The sequence below is a fragment of the Halichoerus grypus genome, chromosome 11 (assembly GCF_964656455.1).
Source record: "Halichoerus grypus chromosome 11, mHalGry1.hap1.1, whole genome shotgun sequence".
Taxonomy (NCBI): Eukaryota; Metazoa; Chordata; class Mammalia; order Carnivora; family Phocidae; genus Halichoerus; species Halichoerus grypus.
The window spans coordinates 63,152,438-63,174,541 of NC_135722.1; the positions used below are offsets into that span (position 1 = coordinate 63,152,438).

The following is a 22,104-nucleotide window of genomic DNA, read 5'->3' on the forward strand; positions in this document are numbered from 1 at the left end:
GTTTATCCAGTCACATAGAAATACTATATACCATACAGCACTGGCATATCTGGGGCTCACCATTTGGATTTATTACATGCAAAAGTGACAAATGAAAGCCAGAAAATCCCTAATTCCATAGTGAGGCATGCCATAAGTTACTAATTAAATACAGTAAGAAAGGTCCTCTGTAAATTATAGGATAATTGGGTGGTTAATCACAAGCTTCCAAGGCAGAGCACTGAGCTCCCTTAACTCTCTTCTGCCTTCCTTCCAATCACATAAACACTGTCATGCCAAATAAAACATCACCTGGAATGTCAGGCCCTCTTAATGTGGGATCTGAATGAAATTCTACTGAGTCAGAGACAATTCCCTCTGAGGCATTCCTCCTTTGGATCTGGGTTGCCTCACCCAAATATTTCCATTTCAGTGGCAAAAGGACAGACAGAGTTACAGAAAATCCTCAAAAGAACTACTGCAGCCACAGAGTTAGCATTATAAATCTCTCTGGGACACCACCTCCCTATACTCAGAAAGATAGGCAAAGCTCCTTTTTTTGTTCAGACCTTCCCTTAATTAGGGCTCAGGGAGCCAGGAAAATTCTCTGAAGTAAGTCTTGGCACTGCTTTGGCTTTTGAAGAGTAATAGCTTTGGTGGGGAAGAGATGTTTAAAAAAATCCAGATCGCTTAACTAGGAACCCAAACCAATCTAATCAAAGTGGCTGAGCAATGGGGTACTTTCTAATGAGACTTGAGGAACCGACAGAGGAGCAACAATTAGTCTCCGCCCCCCCCGCCCGGGTGCCACAAGGCTGCCTTAAATGTGACCCACACTCACTTGTGCCCAGTACCACAGGAGCAGAACCATGCCCCCTTCCTAGACTGATTCTCTGCAAACCTCTCTGGTGAGTCTCCCTTGGATGGGTTCTTCCAGTTCCCACTGCTTCTGCATTAGCTTCTGCCATTCTCTTTTCCTCTACTTAGTCTCTCACCTGTGGTGTTTCAGATTCCCATGGTTTGATTTTTTTTTTTTTTTTACTTGTGTCCTACTCTAGGCAAAGCTAGTTATTTGTTCTATACCTCCGTACCTTTGTGCATGCTGTTCCTTCTGCATAGGACTTTCCTTCTCTAAATAATTTTTCTTTCTAAATGTCCATAGCTCCTCTACAAAGTTTTTCTGAACTCCTCTCTACTCCATCTCCGCCATAAGAAATGCTCATTCCCTCAGTTCCATCTCTTTACCTAATACATACCTCTATCATCCCACTTAGTATGGCAATTATGCATCTCTATGTATGTTTCCTCTATAATATTCTGAGCCTTATGAGTAAAAGACATCTGCTAATTTATTTTTCTTCCCCCAACTCCTATTTTAGCTCCTACTATATCAAAGGACATTCATGAATATTTGAGGGCTTCTTGCTAATGGGAGATATATTATGGAACATCCAGTAAACAAGTAGAGACTCAAAGTTCTGTGGGAATATAAAAAAGGGAGAAACTACCTCCAAGACACAAGACACAAACTTCCTGACCTCCTGGTCACACCAATGGGGTGGCCGGTTAGAAGAGTAACATTTAAAAAGGCCACAAATAAGTGGGACCTTTCCCTATTACACCTGTCACTTTCTCTACTGAGAGAGATTCAGAGAACTCATACCATCCCACCCAACCTATAATCTATGGTCAGCTTCCCCCAAATTACTTGAAACATAAGTGGTCAAAAGCTAGATACTTAATAAATGTATTTAAGAAGCGGTGTACCACTTTCAGAAATGTCTCTGTCACTGTGACCTAATAATACCAACTAGAATCATACTATACCTGCATATGACCCTGGATTGTTCTCCAAATACATTCTCATATATTCTAATACATTTTCTCTCCTTCATTTATATTACTTATATTTATAAGTTATTATATAGTTATGTTTATTCACGTATATAAAATCTTCCCCTCTACTGTATATGCATATCCACTATATAAATTTGTGTGTGTTATATACTAAATAATATAGCTACAATGTGATTATTTGACTATCTTCCCTACTACTGTGGAAGTTCCATGAGAAGGAGAAAGGTGTCATTGTTATGCTTAAAATTTCTGCTTTTCAATCACCCAGTAGAGTCCCACAGACAAGGTCATCCCACAATAAATGGGTTGAATCATTGAATAAATATATCAATCTTTTAAGATCTGAGCTACGTGGGTTTCCTTACATTGTGATCCTTTCCCAGTCTTGCTACTGACAGACCTCATGGTGACTCAGGGCAGCTCCCTTTTTGCTCATTGGGAGAAGAAATGAAGATGGTGTTATCAAATTGGCATTTTTTTAAAATCCAAAATAAAGGCGACCCTATGGCTACTGTAAAGAATCACCCAGAAAATGATGCGGGAGAATGAAACAAAGAAAGACATGTGAAAGAACAATAATCTCAGCACAACACCTTGCAATAAATTCTCTATGCTCTGGTTTCTCACCTTTCCTGTAAGGTAGAGTTTAGAAACCGCATCCTTTTCATGATGATTGTTGGACAGGCATGTTCTGACACTCTCTTGCTTTTCTTGGAATTTCTGACAAGACTGCTAAGAAATAGCCAGCCTCAGGTTTCACCCAATCTCCAGGCTTTCTTATTATTGTGGCAGTCATGATCTGTCTCCATTCAAAGTTACACAAAGTTTTCAAAACCTCCCTTAAGTGTCATTTATTGTTCTTCGAAATCTGTTTAATATCAAGGCAATGGTTGATTCAACATTTTACAAGGCTTTATTTTCAATTTCCTATCAACATCTCAGATCCAGAGGAAAGATGTGTTTTAAACTTTTTCTTCTCCTTCATACATTCCCCCTTCTCAATTTCACCAAACTGTACCATAAAGTGTTAAATCCAAAGGCCTCCAGGAAACATTCACGTGAAAATTTTCTCCAGCCCAGGTTTCTCTATCTTATTTCCATCACTGTTTTCTAACTTTGGCTCTATTTTCATTTTTTCTCTTTTGTTTTTTTTTTAAAAAACAGTAAAAAATAATATCCCCAAATCAGTGTCTAGGTGAACACTGGATAATAATACTCACCATTTATACTGTGCTTTATAGAAAGCTCTTTCACACAACTTGCCTGAATCTTAACATGCCTTTATAGGATAAATCAGGCATAAAATAGACAGCCAATCAATACCACACTATCTAGTCTGATGAGGTGAATGTATTACTGTCACCAGAGAAACAGGTCTTACCCTGTGTGTAGGGGAGACTTAGATTTACAAAGCTGCACATACAAAGTTGGAAGAGAGACCAAGAACCACTCCATAGCACCAGGAAAGAGCTATAGTCATTTAGCTGTAGAAGAGAAACATGGCTGCTTCAACAATCAAACTCTCTCTTCCTCTCCCATGTTTATGTGTATTCAATGTAAATATAGATTTATAGCTGTGTGTAGTTTTAAAATATACAGCATACATGAGAAAATATTTTAAAGGTAGCATTTCAAAATGCAAAGTTCTGAGCCTCTGACATTTTAAATTAGCTAGTTATACAATTTAAAGCTGTCCAGCTAAAATTTACATGTATAATTAAGGAAGTTCAAAGTATAATTTAATAAAGCATTACTATATCCTTGACCCTTTTTAAAATGACAATTGAGACAACAATCAAACCCACACTTTGCACGTAACAATGCTGAGGCTAGGAATGATGTCCCAGGCCACAGAACTGCCAAGTGAAGGGTCTAGATCTAAAAACCATCTCTTGGTCCAATACTGTCTGCACCGTCTCTGACAAGGTATAATAGACTATTATAATAGGTGCTCCAAAAACACTTTTGATACTTGCTGTTTGTCTAATTTATGGGTTCAGTCTCTTTTCTCTAGATGATATGACTATACTGAGGCAGGAAAGAAAGTTATTTTTTACAAATAGATTTTAACAATTTTATACACAGAACATATTTTTAGGTTGTTTTCACTAACCTAAAAAAAATTTCTAAATTTAGTGAGGTATAAAAATGCCATAGTTGGAAAGATTAAAAATTTTTATAAATAGGAAAGTCCCTATTGATCACACATGACTTCCCAAGAATACTGTTGCCACCACATGGGGGTGTAGTGTTCTTAATATGCACTTTGTTAGAATTCTGAGCAGCTCAGATGAGCAAGTCTGAAAGTAGCAGGGAGAACTGAATTTAATTGGCAAAGACAAAGCAGTTTGTCTTATCTGCACTATGCACAAGGCCCAAGAATAGGAATGAAGTCCTAATTCACCCTCAAAGTGTCTTCAGTATGAAATTATCTTCACAATATTAATATGCCAAAATTGTTCAGTCTCAGAAAACACTTTATTCTATATGTGATTTAACCTGTGGTGGGGCAGCAATTTCATCGAAAGCAGTCATATTAGTGGTATATCCTATGCTACATTCTCTAGTCCAAAAAGGTGATTAGAAAATTATTAAGCAATAGTTACTTTTATTGTTGGAATTACGTGAGATAATTGACCATGATGGGAGCTGTGTCCCCAAGCTGAAAGCAAATCATGGGAGTTAAGGTAAATTATCTTATATTAATGTCCACAGTGAAAAGAGCTATTGTGATCATCATAAGACATAACCATAAAATACTTAAAGTCCTAAATAGCCAAACCTTTTAAACTATATTATAGTGATCATGGATCCAATATTGTTTAATTAAAGTAAAACCATCATACTGAACACTTATAATGATCAGAAAGGTTTCTAATTGGGACAAATTTGGCAATGAGAACACACCAAAGGAATTTCTCACATAACTCATTACATCTGCATATGGAGGTTTTCTGCTTTTACATTGGTCGAGGGCACATTTCTAAAAAACTGACCAGTATGAACAATTACTTCTTGAGGTTATGTTGGTCATTGTAGATGAGTCATTAACTCTACTGTTGTTGACATACAATACTATATTAGTTTCAGGTGTACAATACAGTGATTGATAATGCTACACATTTTTCAGTGCTCACCATCGTAAGTGTAGTCACCATCTGTCACCAATGTTATTACATTACAGACCCCACTACCTGTGCTGTATTTTTCACCTCCATGACTTATTCAATTTGAAGAGTCATTATTAACTTTTTTTTTTTTAAGATTTTATTTATTTATTTGTCAGAGAGAGAGAGATCCCAGGACCCTGGGATCATGACCTGAGTTGAAGGCAGACGCTTAACCGACTGAGCCACCCAGGCGTCCATAACTTTCCTTAAAAAAAAAAAAAAAAGATTTTATTTATTTAAGAGAGAGAAAACAACAGGGGGAAGGGGCAGAGGGAGAAGCGGGCTCCCTGCAGAGGGCTCGATCCCAGGACCCTGAGATCATGACCTGAGCTTAAGTCAGACACTTAACCGACTGAGCCACCCAGGCGCCCCAGGGAATCATTATTAACTCTCCATAACTTAGGTACTATTTAATGTTTGGGGATGGGGGAGCAAAGCTTAATTTTAGTGGAAAGCCTAAGTTCTGGAATCAGGCCGACTAAAGTCTGAATCCTAAGAATCCCAGGTCTACCAAGTACTAATTGTGCAACATAGCTGCATACAGTCTATAGGGTCAAAGGAAATAAAAAGCAATTCAAATGGGATTTCTGAAGATAATTTAGTGAAAGAAGGTACAGGCAGGGTTAACGGAACCGACAAGGAATGTGAAGCAGGCAGGATTCAAGAGCAAAGGTAAGATGCCTTTACTGTATCTTTAGCCTGGGGCAAGGGAGAAGAGAACTAGAGTCTGATAAGAGCTGGAGTCTTCAAAGAAGTGTTTGCTGCCAGGCAGGAGCTACAATCACTAGTGAATAAATGCCACTGCGCTATAGCAGGAAATGAATGCACTCATCTTTTTCCTCTCTGGCCTGCTGATCTCTTGCAGGGCCACCCTTTGTCCAAACCCAATGAAAAACAAGCCAGCAAGTCTGGTCATGATCCCAGGGTTCTGGGATCGAGTCCCACATCAGGCTTCTTGCTCAGTGGTGGGGAGCCTGCTTCTTCCTCTGCCTGCCACTCTCTCTGAGATAGATAGATAGATGATAGATAGATAGATAGATAGATAGATAGATAGATAGATAGATGATAGATAGATAGATAAAATCTTAATAAAAACAAGCCAGCAAGGAAGCCCTAGATGGACCAGACAGTAATAACCCACTGAAAAGGGCCAAGGAGAGCAGATAATTGTTCTACATTGGGGGGATGCAAACAGACAAAAGCAGCTTACTCTCTGTTTTTTTTTTCCCTCATTCATAACAGAGAATTGAACAAACCCTTTCCAGATAAAATTAACATAAAGATTAAGTGAAATATATGCAGGTGCGTAACGCAGTGCACATCCCATAACAGATGCTCTATAAACAGTAGCTAGCTCTTACCTTATTTTTTTTTAAAGATTTTATTTATTTATTTGACAGACAGAGACACAGCGAGAGAGGGAACATAAGCAGGGGGAGTGGGAGAGGGAGAAGCAGGCTTCCCACCAAGCAGGGAGCTTGATGCGGGGCTGGAGCCCGATGCGGGGCCTAATGCGGGGCTCGATCCCAGGACCCTGGGATCATGACCTGAGCCAAAGGCAGACACTTAACGACTTAGCCACTCAGGCACCCCTAGCTCTTACCTTATTTTTAATAGTAACTAATCACTGTAAAGGTGAGTGTACATTCTCTATTAAAATCCAACAGCTATCCAACAAGGTTTATCCCTCAAGAAGCTATTTTGTTTCTTCTTATAGAAAGCTGTTCTGTTTCCTTTACAAAACAGGGAGACCATGAATAGAAAGATGAAAGCACTAGGAAAATAAGTTCTCTAATACTATCAACCATATGCTTCTTTCAGCTCTGATAGGATGGCCTTGCAAAAACAGTTATCTATTTCTGACCAGCACAATTCTGCCCAAGAGCACATGAAGTGGAGAGCGATGGAAACTCAGAGCTCTACACATTTTGTACCTTATACTCTACCACTCATCTATGAAAGGACAATTCCTGTAAGAAGCAAAAAGCTTGCCTTTCTGAGGATACGTGTGTACTTCTAGCCTTTACATTTAAAATTATTATTAAGCATCAAAGGCACTTAAGTTTGGTGGAGTGCCCTTGCCCTTGCAGAGCGCCCATGCTACACAGGTCTTCACTCCACTCCAGGCTCTCTCTGTCACTTCTCCAGGTTTTACTGTCTTTAAGGCATGTTTCTACCTGAATATTTGTCTATTTCTTTGCTTATATATTAATTGTTTTATTGTCTTTAAGGCATGTTTGTACCTGAAGGTTTGTCTATTTCATTGCTCATGAGACCAAGGACCTAGGCTATCTTGTTCTCCTTTATGCCTAGAATACCTAGAACAGAGTCGGAGAGTAGCTACTAAATAAGCTAACACTTACACTGAAAAGCATATACATAAAAGTGGTTGATGTCTGGATTAGGTTGCATGCTATATCTAAGCCACTTTGAAATAGGCACCCCAAAATGGTGGCAATTATTACCGTTGTTTTCATTATTATTGCTACTACTAAGAATGATGCTAAAATGATGCACACAGGGTAAATATTATGGCGATGGCAGCTATTTTCCAATGACTGAGTCTTGGTCATACATGCCTGTACTTAGAGCAAGACTGCCAGTCTTTGTATTCAGCCTGTGACTATTGCCAATTTTATGTTTGCAGTGACACTGCCAGACAGATTGTGTAGCTTGGAATGATACCTCTCAAATAGTAGTGGCAATAATGTCCCAGATTTTAGGAAAAATGCCACATGCCAAATGCCAAGTGCTAAACAAATAATAAAAATGAAGCCTACATATTCTACTTCTATAAAGATGAAGTGGAGGTTCTTTTCCCAATCCTTCCTACTAAGTACAACTAGAAACCCTGGGCATTATATAGAGAAAAAACATGAGAAGACTCTGAAAGGTGGAGAAAAATAAGCCAACCATCTAGACACCTAGGAACTAGAGTAGTAACACGGTGCTGAGTTCCTTGCACTTTCTTTTTGCTTCATCTATTCCAGAGTTAGAAATGAAAAAGCCAGAAACCCAGAGATGTCAACAGGCACACACACACAAAGCTCAAACAAATGCCTTTTCTCTCTAGTCAAAAGGCCAAGAAAGGGGCAGTGCAGAAAGACAGAAAATTTTTAGATTGTAATTTCTTTCCTCTTACCAAGCACCACACACACACAAAAAACTATGGTCCTAATCCCACCCACACCAAAGAAGGTCAACTTGAGAGCCTAGATTTCTACCCTTGTCAGCCGATAATGAGGTTTCCCCACATCCCTGATGAGATGGTGTCAGAGATAGCCTAGTAGGGATCTAGTACTTTCATCCATACTGGACAGTAATAAAGTAAAAAAATAATGGGGACATCAATAATTGTGCCAATAGAGACCACTTGAGGAGCTTGGGCCTCCACTCCTACCTGGCTACATATATATATATCACCCCTTCTTCTCCCCAGGGAGGTAGTGTCAGAGGAGGACCCTAGAGAGTCAAGACTTTCACCACCATGATCCAATAGTACTAAGATCATACCCTCCTACCTCTATCCACCATGGTGTCTGTAGGAGCCACGTGGAGAGAAGTAGCAGAAGGGAGGTATAAAAGGAAGCCTAGCAAAGAGCTGGAACTCCCACTTCCACTCAGCAATAATGAGAAGTCTGGCCTCCTTAGTGTCAAGAGAGGCTAGGTGGGATACCTAGACTTCTGTCCCCACTTAGCAGTAGTAAAGTGGCACTTTCTCCTACCTCAAAATGTACAGGATTCCATAGAAAAACACTTATCATACCAAGAACCAGGAGGATCTAAAGCTGAAAACAAACAAACATAGATTCAACACCACAATGACAGAGATGTTAAAATAATTCTACAAAGATTTAAAACACCCATCATAAAAATGCTTCAATTATGCTTTAGTTATAAACATATCTGAAATGGAAAAATAGAATGTCTCAGCAAAGAAACAAAATTAAAACAACAAAAACAGAAGATATCAATAATCAAATTGAAATTTTAGAACTGAAAAATACAAAAACTGACATAAAAATATCAATGGATGGGTTCAATGAGAATGGAAGGGATAGAGGAAAAAAATCAGTGAGCATGAAGATAAAACAATATAAATCCTGAGAATAAATTACTGCCTCCTTCAAAAATGGAAAAGAGCCTCAAAGATCTGTAGGACTATAACAAACTATCTAATAGTTTATCATCAGAGTCCCAGAAGGAGAGGAGAAAGAGGGTAGATCTGGAAAAGCACTCAAAGGAATAAAGGCTGTAAACTTCCCAAATTTGGCGCACATATACACACACTGCCCCCCCCAACAAATTCAAGATGCTAAGCAAAGCCCAAACAGGGTAAACTCAAAGAAATCTACACTAAGACACATCATAGCCAATCTTATGAAAACTAAAGGCAAAAGAATTTCTAAAAGCAGCCAAAATGAAATGACATTTTACCTACAGAGAAAAATCTATTTGAATGACAGTGGATTTCTCATAGAAATCTTTCTAGAGGCCATAAAGTATCAACACATTTTCCAAGCTCTGCAAGAAAAGAACTGTCAATCCAGAATAGTGTACCCATAAAAATTCTTCAGAAATGAAGGGAAAAATCAAGACATTCTCAGATAAAAAAGAATTTGTCACCAGCAGACTTACCCTAAAAACAGAAAAACAAAAAACCAAAACCTAGGGGCACCTGGGTGGCTCAGTCGTTAAGCATCTGCCTTTGGCTCAGGTCATGATCCCAGGGTCCTTGGATTGAGCCCCGCATCGGGCTTCCTGCTGGGCGGGAAGACTGCTTCTCCCTCTCCCGCTCCCCCCGCTTGTGTTCCCTCTCTCGCTGTGTCTCTCTGTCAAATAAATAAATAAAATCTTAAAAAAAAAAAAAAAACTAAAGAAAGTTCTTTAAACAGAAAAGAAATGATAACAAAAAGAAGAAATAACATGGTTACAAAAAAATAATATGGGTAAATATAGACTTTCCTTGTTAAGTTTTCAAAATTATGTTTGATGATGGAAACAAGAATTATAAGACATCTGATGTGGTTCTAAGTGAATATAAAAAATGTTTAAGAAAATCATAATTATAATTATATTATTAAAATTATATTATAAACAAGGGCGAGTAAAGGGATATAAATGGGGCTAATGTTTTTACACTTTACTCAAACTGGTAAAAGGATGACATCAAAGCAAGCTGAAGGAAAGAAATCAAGGACAGAAATCAATTAAATTCAAAACAGAAAATCAATAGATAAAATCAATGAAACAAAGAGCTGGTTGCTTGAAAAAATAACAAAAATAAATCTCAGCAAAAGACAAAGAAAAAGGAAAGAAGGTATAAATTATCAATATCAGAAATGAAATAGGAGTTATCGCTGCAGAACTTACATTAAAAGGATAATAAATGAATACTACAAACAGCTCAAGACACATAAATTTGACAGCTTAAATTTGAGAAATGGACTTATTCTTCAAAAAACACAAACTGCCACAACCAACCAATATAAAATATGAATTTGAATATAGCATATGAAATCTGAAATAGATTTTGAATAGCACTGTAGCCTTCAAGGGAATTAAATTTATAATTTAAAAAATTCCCAGAAAAGAAATCTCCAGGTCCAGATTGTTTCATTAGAGAATTCCCCAGATTTTTAGTTTAATTAAGGCCAATTCTATACACTTTCTTATGGAAAATAGAAAAGAAGGAAACACTTCCCAATTCATTTCTAATACTACTCAAATACCTCAGACTGACAATACAAAAAGTACAGATCAATATCCATCATGAATATAAACAGAAAAAAAATCCTTTAAAATATTAGGAAATAAAATTCAGCAATACATATTAGCAATGAACATGGGGACATCAAAACTGAAAAATACAATACCATTTACAACTGAACACATGAAAAAGGAATACTTAGGTGAAAATCTAATAATATACACACAGGACTTACACGATCCAAGTTATAAAACTTTAATGAAAGAAATCAAAGAAGTTCTAAATAAATAGACACGCTGTGTTCGTGAATTGTAAAATTCAAATAGTAAACTATTCTCTCCAAATTTATATACAGGTTTAACACAATTCCTATTAAATTCCCAGCAAGAATTCTGGTAGCTATAGATAAGATAATTCTAAAATTGATATGGAAAGACAAAAGAACCAGAATAATTGGAACAGTTCTGGAAAATAATAAAGTGGGAGAAACCATTCTATCTGATTTCAAGACTTATTATACAACTATAGTAATTCAAACTATATGGGATTCAAAGAAGGATAGACGCATAGATCAATGGAACAGGTAAGACATGCCCAGCTGATTTTTGACAAAGGTACAAATATAATTCAAAGAGAAAAGATATCCCTTTCAACAAATGATACTAGAACAATTGAATATCTACAGTCAAAAAATGAACTTTCATCTAAATCTCATTATATAAAAATTAACTCAAATGGATCATGAACTTAAATGTAAAACTTAAAACTATAAAGCTTTTAGAAGTTTTTTTAATCTGTAGGATCTATTGTTAAGCAAAGAGTTCCTGGACTTGACACCAAGAGTATGTTCATTAAAAAAAAAAACAAAAAAAAAAACCTAATAAACTGAATTTCATTAAAATTGCAAACATATAGTCTGCAAAAGACCATATTAAGAAGATGAAAAGATAAGCTACACAATGGGAGAAAATATTTGCAAAGCATAAATGCAACAAAGGATTAGTATCTAAAATATGTAAAGAACTCTCAAAATTCAACAATAAATAAAATCCAATTAGAAGATAAGCAAAAGAAATGAAGAGACACTTTACCAAGAAGGATATACAGATTGCAAAATAAGCACATGAAAAGATGGCCATTATCATTAAGCATTATGGAAACACAAAAGTAACACAGTAAGATAATAAAATATACAAAATAGTTAAAATAAAAAGTAGGGACAACATCAAATGCTGATTAGGATGTGGAGAAACTGGATCACTCACATGGCTGGTGGGAATGTAAAATGTTATAACCACTCTGGAAAACAGCTCGGTAGTTTCTCAACAAACTAAACATGCAGTTACCTACAACCCAGCAGATGTTCTCCTAGACATTTTTCCCAGTGAAATGAAAACTTAAGTTCAAATGCCTTTACTTGTAATAACCAAAAATGAAACAGTGCAGATACCCTTTGAGTTAATAGTTAAACAAACTGCAGTATGTCCATACTATAAAATACTACTCAGCATTAAAAAAGAACTATTGATTCACACACACAATTTCAATAAAACTGCAGACTATTATGCTAAAAAGATAAAATCCCCAAAGGAATGTATGATTTCATGATATTTTTAATTTATTTTTATTTTATCTTTTAAACATTTATTTATTTATTTTAGAAAGACGGGGTAGGGGGAGCTGCGTGCCTAAGCAGGAGGAGGGTAGAGGGAGAGGGAGACAGAATCTCCAGCAGACTCCCCAATGAGCTCAGAGCTGGATGTGGGGCTCTGATCCCACAACCCTGAGATCATGACCTGAGCTGAAATCAAGAGTCGAAGGCTTAACCAACTGAGCCACCCAACCTCATGATATTTTTTAAATGACAAAGTTATAGAAATGGGGAATGGATTAATGATTGCCAGGGTTTGCAATGGGATTGGGGGTGGAGAAGTGAGTGTGGCTATGAAAAAGTCACACGTGGAATCCCTGTGATCAAAGTATTGTGTCCTAACTATATCAACATCAATATTTTGGTTCGACATTGTACTACAGTTTCACAAGACATAACCACCGGGGGAAACTGGTAAAGGGTACACGTGATTTCTCTAGAGGCATTTCTTCTTACAAATGCTTATGAATCTACAATTATCTCAAAATAGGTTTCATTTATTAAAGTAACAATTAGAAAAGGAACTCCTTGCCTGTCATTCTCCAATGTCTACCTCACTCCTTATACCTCTATCTTGGAGCTGATTCAACTATAAGCTGGTATGTGAGATGTGTATGAATGTGTGTGAGTGAGTGGAAAAGAGAGGAGAGAGGACTAAGTGTATGGCACCCCAGTGCAGCTGGTGGCTTTGCCTACTCGTGCTGTGTGTGGGGTGGGGGTGGGGGGGTTGTTGGGAAAAGTGTGGTGAGGACGTCCTGGGGTACAGGGGCTTCTGCCTTCACATAGTGACACAGACCTTTGGACACAGTGTACTAAAGGAAGTGAGCATCATTGTATTCAATCTTTTTTCTTTCCCCATGATGTAGAAGGGTATACAAAAACAACATTAGGATGAGGATACGAACAACAGACACAACTAGGCTGTTTACCTAATATCCTATCATTTAAGAGGAAGATGGAGGTTATAAAAAAAGAACAGAAAAATATGAGATATTCTGAATAATATTCACCTTTAAATGATCAAATGTAGATATATAACTGATATGCCTATCATTCATTCACTCATCTATCCATCATTTCATTTGGTTATTCACTCAAAAATATATACTTCAGGCCTAGTCTCTGACAGGAACTATGCCAGGCCATGGAGATACAAATTTGAATAAGACACAGATTCCTTCCTTTAAAGATCTCAGAATCTAACAGAAGAGGCAGATTTTTTTAAATTGTCAGTTTTAGAGCAATGCAGACATTCAATAGTTGAGCTCTGAATAGAGTGTCATGGGAAGATAGGGTGGAGAACCTATCCTGACCGGGGACAAGGGTGTCGATGCAAGAATCCTGGAGAACAGGACACCAGAACTGAGCTGGTTTATATTTCTAGTTATTCCCTATCTACCGTGCATTAGCCACTATTCTAGCTTAAGATACAGATAAAAGCATTGCCCACACTGAAGACAGAAACAGCATGATCCAGGCAAACAGCAGCACCTCAGATAAATATTAAATTGAGTTGAATTAAGTAAAATAGTGATAAAATAAGTTTAATTAAATCCTTCTCATATCATGAAAAAGGGGCTTAAGACTTGGGACTCCAGAAGAGTCAACAACTTACAACATAAATACAGAGACAAGCACTTAATACTTTTGTGTGCACAAAAAAAAAAAAAAAAAAAAAGCCTCACATTGCTTAGCCTCTTATGCACAGATTGTGCTGTTCACTAACATGCTCAAATTAGTTATGCAAATCCTGTGCCATATTATGCCTCTCCACCATATGTGACTAGTTACCATAGCAGTCAGCTTAAGTGCATATTTTCCATAGCAACCTGGGAATCTTTACTGCACAGAGACCTAAGTGAGAGGGAATTGAAAGCAGTTCCACAAAGCAATATGAAATATAAATGTTGGCAACATCCCCTAAATCTTTTTTTAAAACTATATCATTTAGCATTGACTTTTAAATGCCACAGCCTCTGGGAGGTTCTCTTTTAGACTTTATCAGCAACTCCTTCCTGTTGGAAATGTGAAACTCTTTGAGAACACATAACATTTATTATGATTTGGAGGCATAAAGGGGAGTTTTCCTCTGGGCTTGTTCTAGAGAGTGGGTGAATTTTCCTCCATCTCCTACAGTGCAGGAGAATTACAACGAGGGGTTAAGGTGACTGAGAGGTGCTATCTGAATGCAGTCTGCAAATTAAAGTTCATATGGTGGTGCGATGTATTTGGCGTTTTCATTGGCTTTCTGTGTTGTTACAACTTCCTGCCTCAGACTACAGGGCTGGTACCAAATGGAACTGGAATTTTCCCGTCTCGTTGGCGGTCTGAGGGCAGTTGTCCAGTCAGTGATATTAATTTCATCTCTGATATTTAATAGGAAGACTGTTTATCCTTAAAAGGCCTCCAGACTGACTGCATATGTATACAGAGGGAATGTATACATGAGAAACAAGATCCCAGATGCTTCATTCACTTATTTTAGACTCAATCCACATACAAAATTAAACATACATACACAGAAATTAGGCCTCAGCAGTGGTCCTGGAATTGGGGATAAATTTACTTGAGGGTAACGTTACCAGTGGCCATTGTCATTCAGTGCTTATGTGCCAGGCACTGTGCTGGTCCTTTAGATCTGTTACAATAAATCTTTTTTTTTTTTTTTTTAAGATTTTATTTATTTATTTGACAGAGAGAGACAGCAAGAGAGAGAACACAAGCAGGGGGAGTGAGAGAGGGAGAAGCAGGCTTCCTGCAGAGCAGGGAGCCTGATGTGGGGCTCAATCCCAGGACCCTGGGACCATGACCTGAGATGAAGGCAGACACTTAACGACTGAGCCACCCAGGTGCCCCATGTTAAAATAAATCTTTATAGCAATCTTTATAGTGAGAAATGGTAGGCTTTCTGCATTTCCTACAGAAAAGATAATTATCTCTCTCCCAAAGCTACCGGACTAGAAAGTAGGAGTAAGAAAGCTAGGTTTATCTACTTTAAGAACCAAACCACTATTCTCTGCAATATAGGGAAAGGTGGGGAAAAGAGAGAAGAGGGAAAGCTTGGAAGAAAGTGTCCAGTATGGGACCCAAAGCCACATCCTACAATGACTGGGAATGCCTGACGAGACTGCCAGGGGCAGAAGAGGTAAGGCGACAATCCCAGGCTGGTCTTGGAATGATACAGAATTTATCTTTTGGGGATGTCTTCATTTGAGCACTGAGGACAAGGTTCTCCTAGATTCTTTACACGTCATATATTTAAACTTTGTGAAGAAACATAACTTCTCTAATGCTGATTACAAACTTCACAGAAAACTTTTGATATTATTTAGGGTTTTGGCATCCCAGTGTTACTTGTCTCCCCCCGCTCCCACCTCCCATTGGAAAGGGACTGAACTTTTCTTGTCCTTCTATCATTTGGAAACGCAGAATATGGCTCATTTCAAATAACAGTAACAGAAAAGAAAGCATATTTTATTTATTCCCATATTATTTGCCTACAGATGTAGTCCCTTACGAGAAATGGTCTTCTCCATCCCTAAAACATTACTAGGAAAACGACACCACTTAAAACCCCATTGCTTTGTTTTTAGCAAAATAAGCTTATAGAATTTTACATTTACTTCTCATATTCCAAGACTCCCCTCAAGGAAAATTTCTCATGGACTGCTCAATTGGGTGGAAGGGAAGGGTTCTCATTTGCTGTGGGCATCCTTGTGGGTCAGTTAAAGACTATGCCCAGCAGTCTCTGAGCCTGCAACTCAGCATGTTGGACACTGGATAGACAAACTGGTCTGAGTGGTGTGGCATAAATGAAGTCACTGTTGGGACCTCACATCCCTCCTCTTAAATGTGAACTGGAATGGACTAGATGGTAATCCCGGCTTTTCCTGTTCTAGGTCTCTGAATTACAGATACCCAAAGCCACTACAATGATCGATCCAAAACAAAAAACCTCACGGTGTCCCTCTCATTCTTAAGGCTGTCAGTGGCTCCACACTGTGTGACCAGATCCTGCCTCCCTAGCCTGAGACTTCAGGCCCTCCCTGATCCGGCCCTTCTTGCCTCTCCAGCTTCAAACGCTACCACTCTCTAGTCCTTCATGCTCTGAAACACTGAATTAATTGCAATTCCCTTCATATATCATGCTGCTTCTCATTTCTGAACATCTGCTCATGTTTGTTCCTCTGCTTAGAAGAACCTGCTTTCCTACCCCAGCCCCCACCTGCCACATTTGTCTGGTCAACTTCCCTGGTTAGGATTACCACTCCCTCCAGGCAAAGTCAGATACCCCTTCTTGGGTTTCCTAATATTTTTACATCATTATTCATCACATTTACACTGTTGCATTGTGATTATAACAATATGGAAGGATGTTATTTCCTTAGGAAAGTCTCTTGTAGTAAAAGATCTGCTATGGAAAAAGAAAAAAAAGATACTTTGAAAAGGCCGCTTCCTGTGTCGATGCCTGGCCTGATGGGCTTGCTTCCTAAGAAACAAGCAGAGAAGGGGTTGCAGGCAGAAGGAGAAAGGAGAAAAGGCTTTGGAAGGAGAAAAGAAACATGAAGGAACGAGCACAAAGGCAGAGGTGGAGAGGAAGTCAGCAAGATACAGGAAAATCCCGTGATCTGAAATGTATGAACCCCCCCTCACTATAACTATCCAGTTTATCAGCAAAGTTATTGAACTTTCAAATTGTTTGTAGGAAATAAAATGGGTGGGGTAGGGCCGGGGGCCAGCTGGAAAGAGGTTTTGCTTTATACCTGCACTGATTGGGAGAGAACAGAACAGTGTCTGTGTACATCCAGAAACACAAGAGCACTGGAGACAGAAAGAAATAACAAAGTAAGTTAACAGAAATTTGTAGAAAATGGGAGGAGTTTTTTTGATTGTCCCAGGTTGTGGAACTGCAGTTCAAAGTTTGACAACATCTCCATGGGGAAGAAGTTCTCAGCAATATCTGGGTAACATACTACATGAAATACAATTTCATAGGTCTTCTTCCTTGACCAGGCTGGGGAATCCCTCCCTGCTGCATCACCAAGGCTATCCCAGTTCCTGGCATATTGAAGATATTCCATAAGCAGCAGATAAAACAATTATTAATAATATTCCATAGGAATTGCTGGCTTAAAGTTAATTTACAAGAACTGCACCTTGAGAATTTTTGTTTGACCCTAGAGTTAGCTAGAGATACCCTGTTCATTAAGAAAAATGTGAGTTGTAAATTAAGAGCCTAAGCAAAACTAAATTAAGAAGGTCAATTTGCTGAAAAATTCATTTAAGGATTTTAAAAGCCATATATAAACGAGTCTTGGATTATCTGTCCCAGTGCTCACATCTATTAGCTGGAAGGAATGCAGTGAATGAGTTACGATAGGAAACTTCCCACACATGACGGGATCTGGAGTTGTTGAACACAGTGCACTGCCCCAGAGTGGGAAGGCAAGCCAACAACTTTTTTTTACCTTGCGCTAAAAGGGCATGGCATTTTTATCCAAAGCATTTTTCATGTATCAGTTCCCCAGGTAGCAAACGTCCCCATAGGGATGACACTGGAACTGCCTGTTAATCTTTCAGTATAGCGCAAGCAGCTTTCAATTTGTCTTTCCAGGTTGCACCTGTCTGGGGTAAACATAAATGAAAGAACACATCTCCACACAATTATACTCTCTCAAAAGCTCTGGACGGTAAACAAGTGACACGAGAGGGATTACCAACTCATTCTGGAGTACAAATATAACACATTTGTGAGCTGTTCCACATGTGTTCTGGAACCTGGAGCAAAGGGAACCTGATTTGATAGTAGGCTGACTTTGATTCATTAAAGGTGTAAAGAGAGTGAGGCTGCCTCCAAAGGAGAAGGAAAAGGGAATACCTGGTACCATTTTATTGTTACCAACTCCATTTATCTGAAAACTAAACTGGCCACTGAAAAACCTTAGTGCACAAATTGTTAAATACCTTCATCTCATACCCAACTGGGCCAAGAACCTGGGTAATGGTGCCCAGAGTCAAGATCCCACACTTCCCATATCTCACCAGCATACATAAACACATTCTTCTTTTAAGGGATTTCAAAACCTAATGAATTTTCTTCTGTTCTTCCTCATGGTCATGGTTTTCTCATTTGCAAAAGTGTCAAAGAATGGTTAATAATAAAATGGGTCAGTCACTGAGTGGTTACTAATACCAATGGTAGCTGCCATTTTTTTTGAGCATTTATTGGGTGTGAAGTGCCTTCTACACAAGATCTTTTGTGCTTGCAAGAAAGCTATTCTTATCTCTATTTTACCAAAAAGAAAATTGAGGTCAGTGAAGTGAGGTATCTTCTTTAAGATCACACAGCTAGTAAATAATGAGCTGGAACTGGAACAGAGATCTAACAGATATTCTCAACCACAACAGCCAAATTGCCCTGAAGTAAATGAAATAATATACATGAAAGCTCTTTGTGAGCTCTAAATGAAAGGTAAAAATATAACAGAAAGAGGGTTATTTTGGACTTAAATGGCTTGTATACAACCATCATAACTATCCTATCATTATATGGCCCTTGCTAAGTCACCTAGCCTTCCTGAACTTCAGTTTCTGTATGTATAAAATAGGGATTCTATTACTTATCAAATTACCTACTTCCTCTTACGTCCTACTCACCTGCAGAACTGGGGCTGAGAGCACATTAGATAATGGATATGAAAGTAATTTGTAAACTGTGAAGCACAATGCAAATATGAGGTGCTCTTATTGGGGTAAAAAAATCATAATCAATTAGGACACTCAGGGCAACTTAGGTCTTGAAAGAAGACAAAGACTCCCTCAGATGGGTATCTAATGCGCTGCCTGTTCTGTGGAGGAAACTATTTCATTTGAATTATTTCAGTGCCCCAAAGCAAAGTACTTTTCCCTGGCAGCTGCCCTTTTAATATCAGTGCTAGTGATTGACCTTTCAAAGCAAAAGGACACTGCTGAGGATGATGGGGAGCCATGCTGCATGCTTACCAAGGACCTAGGTCCTGAGTGATTCCCTTTAGGCTTGGAGTAAAGACTCACATTCCATATCTTTACCCAGAGAAAGGTCTGAATGAGCCCAGCATTAAAGGTAACTAATGATACACATTCCTAAGATTTTATCTCAGGTTTGGGGGGATTATTTTATGGCACACATCTACAAAACAAAAACAAAAACAAACCAACCAACCGAACAAAAAAACAAACCAGAACCCTAGTCAGTGAACTCCAAATATCAGGTTCACAAAGATGAACGATGCAACAGCCAACCTGCACACTTCTGTCCCAGCCTCCTGTGATAGTCTGCGGCTTATGAGTGTGGGAGAGAATGAACGTCTTATTCTAGTCTTAAGTTAATACCTATTAAGTATTTTTTTTAAAGTAGGTTCCACGCCCGGCACTGAGTCCAACACAGGGCTTGAACTCAAGACACTGAGATTGAGACCTGAGCTGAAATCAAGAGTCGGATGCTTAATGACACCCCTTATTAAGAATTTTCTTTTTTTATGGTGATTTGCTAGGGTAAGAGTAGCAATGCTTTCAACTAGTAATGGGTTAAGACCAGTACATTGGCAAGGAGGCATCCTCACCTTGAAAGTCACAGCAAAAATCATCTACTGCTCAGATAGGAGGGATTTGCCTTGAACAAGACATTTCTGAAACCAGAGGTAAAGAAGAAGAGGTGAGTGCTATTGCAGGTAAATCTGTAAGCAAATAATTAAAGGGACTATAGGACAGCCAGCTCCTGAGAATATTTTTTTTTTCTCCTTTAAAACAATCCTAACAGTAAAAGTATGTATCAATTCTAATATTACTACTAATATATTCCCAGTGCCTCCCTCAATCCTAAGCATTAGTAAATGCCAAGTAAATGTTTTATATATGAATAAATCTTTCTAATATGTAAACTGATCCCTTGCATCTCTTAAGCTCTGAAATATTTCTGTACTTTTTCATGATACTTTTCTGAGTCAGGAGAACGACCTCAAGACAAATTTCCATGGGGAGGATAATGACCGACAGGCATTCTTTCTTCAAGAAATGCTGTACTTGTTCTTTATTCAAGTAATACAGTTTCCCCTATGCCTAGTACAGTGCCTGGCACCAACATACTCACTAAAGGTTTATTGTTCTGAAATTGCTGTGTCCTGCATAAAGCTGAAGGAGTTTTTTGAGATTTTTGAAGAAAACAAAACCCTTCATGAGTGTTTTCCCATAACTTTTGCATTTATTATCTCTAAGCCTCAGGCTTGTCAAATTAACAAATTCATATTCATTTTTTTCATGAATATATCAAATAAATATACTAGATATGTTATATAAATATACTTAAGTACCAGAAACTCAGATATGGATTTACCATGAAGCTAATGAAGGCCCCTCACCTACATAAGTCTCTTCCAAAGCCCTGAATTTATTTTGGCAATTATAACTTATGTTCACTTTCTTGAAGTTCTCCCTGCTAAATTATAGAAGGTTTGGGCCCCCCAAATTGGGCCTTTCTCTATAAAAACTTTATTATATGTTTTAATCCTCTAAGATACATGTTCTAGAGATATGGGACCTGAGAATTATAGAGGTACATGATTTGCCCAAATTCTCATCTTGAGTGGCAGACTGATGAATCCAGCTGAGATCTTTGGCCTCTAAATCCAAGACTTATTTTTTTTTTAAGATTTTATTTATTTATTTGAGAGAGAGCTCAAGCAGGGGGAGGGGCATAGGGAGGGGGAGCCTTACGTGGGGCTCAATCCTAGGACCCCCAGATCATCATGACCTGAGCTGAAGTCAGACACTTAACTGACTGAGCCACCCAGGTGCCCCAAATTCAAGACTTCTTGATTAAGCCATGATGCCTCCTCTCAGAAATGAAGAACACCACCATGTCCATCCTCTCCAGGGAATCCGTTCTCATCACTGAGGTCAACCAACTCTCTCAAAAGTGGTCAGAAACTAACACATTTATTGAAAGCCCATTACTCACCAAGAATTCTACAAGGTGCTTTGTATGTATAAGCAAACACACACATTTGCACGCATGCACACACACACACACACACACACAATTTCCTTCAATTCTCAAAACAACCTAGGGAGATTACACAGATAAGGACAATAAGGCTCCAAAGTCTATGATTTTTCCATTGATGAGGCTGTTTTTCCTTCCTGTATCAAATCTGGCCAAAGAAGTCATCTCTTAGAAGCCACCTCTCTCAGGTCTCAGAAGATTGCTGGTACTTCCAGGGCATGTCGATCCTGGTTTTTCTTCAGCAACACTAAGAAGGAAATAAGCTATCACCCTGTCCTCTTTAGATTCAAATGTCACAGGTAAGTATTTGAGATATCTGGCATCACTCAAACAGTCCATCCACTGAAAAAGTGACCTTTTCATGCCTGTATGTCTAGCACTGTCATGATCTCTTAGATGTGGGAGATAATCCCATAAAAACCTCTCCTAGCAATCCAAGTCTGCTGTAATCCCCAGATCCACTCCTCATATCCCAGATAAGACAAACCATCTAAGTTATCCCTTGTCCTGTCAAGGTGCAGACTTTAACAGGAAACCTTGGACAGCCAAGTTGTAGTTTCATTGAGGATGTGAGAAATGGGGATGGCACATGCCCAGATGCAGCCAAATGACAGGGCAGTGCAGGACTGAAAGTGGCAGCTGTTCAACCCCCCCAAACCGCCCCCCCCCACCCAAGTACTCACACAGGGTGTGCTCC

At 38.5% G+C, this 22,104-nt stretch overlaps 1 protein-coding gene across 12 annotated transcripts in view; it reads right to left on the reverse strand.

The window, feature by feature from the left end:
- The window catches only part of DLG2 (discs large MAGUK scaffold protein 2), a 2,206,895-nt gene that overhangs the window by 1,306,454 nt on the left and 878,337 nt on the right, over positions 1-22,104 (reverse strand). The gene's annotated exons all lie outside the window — the stretch shown is intronic.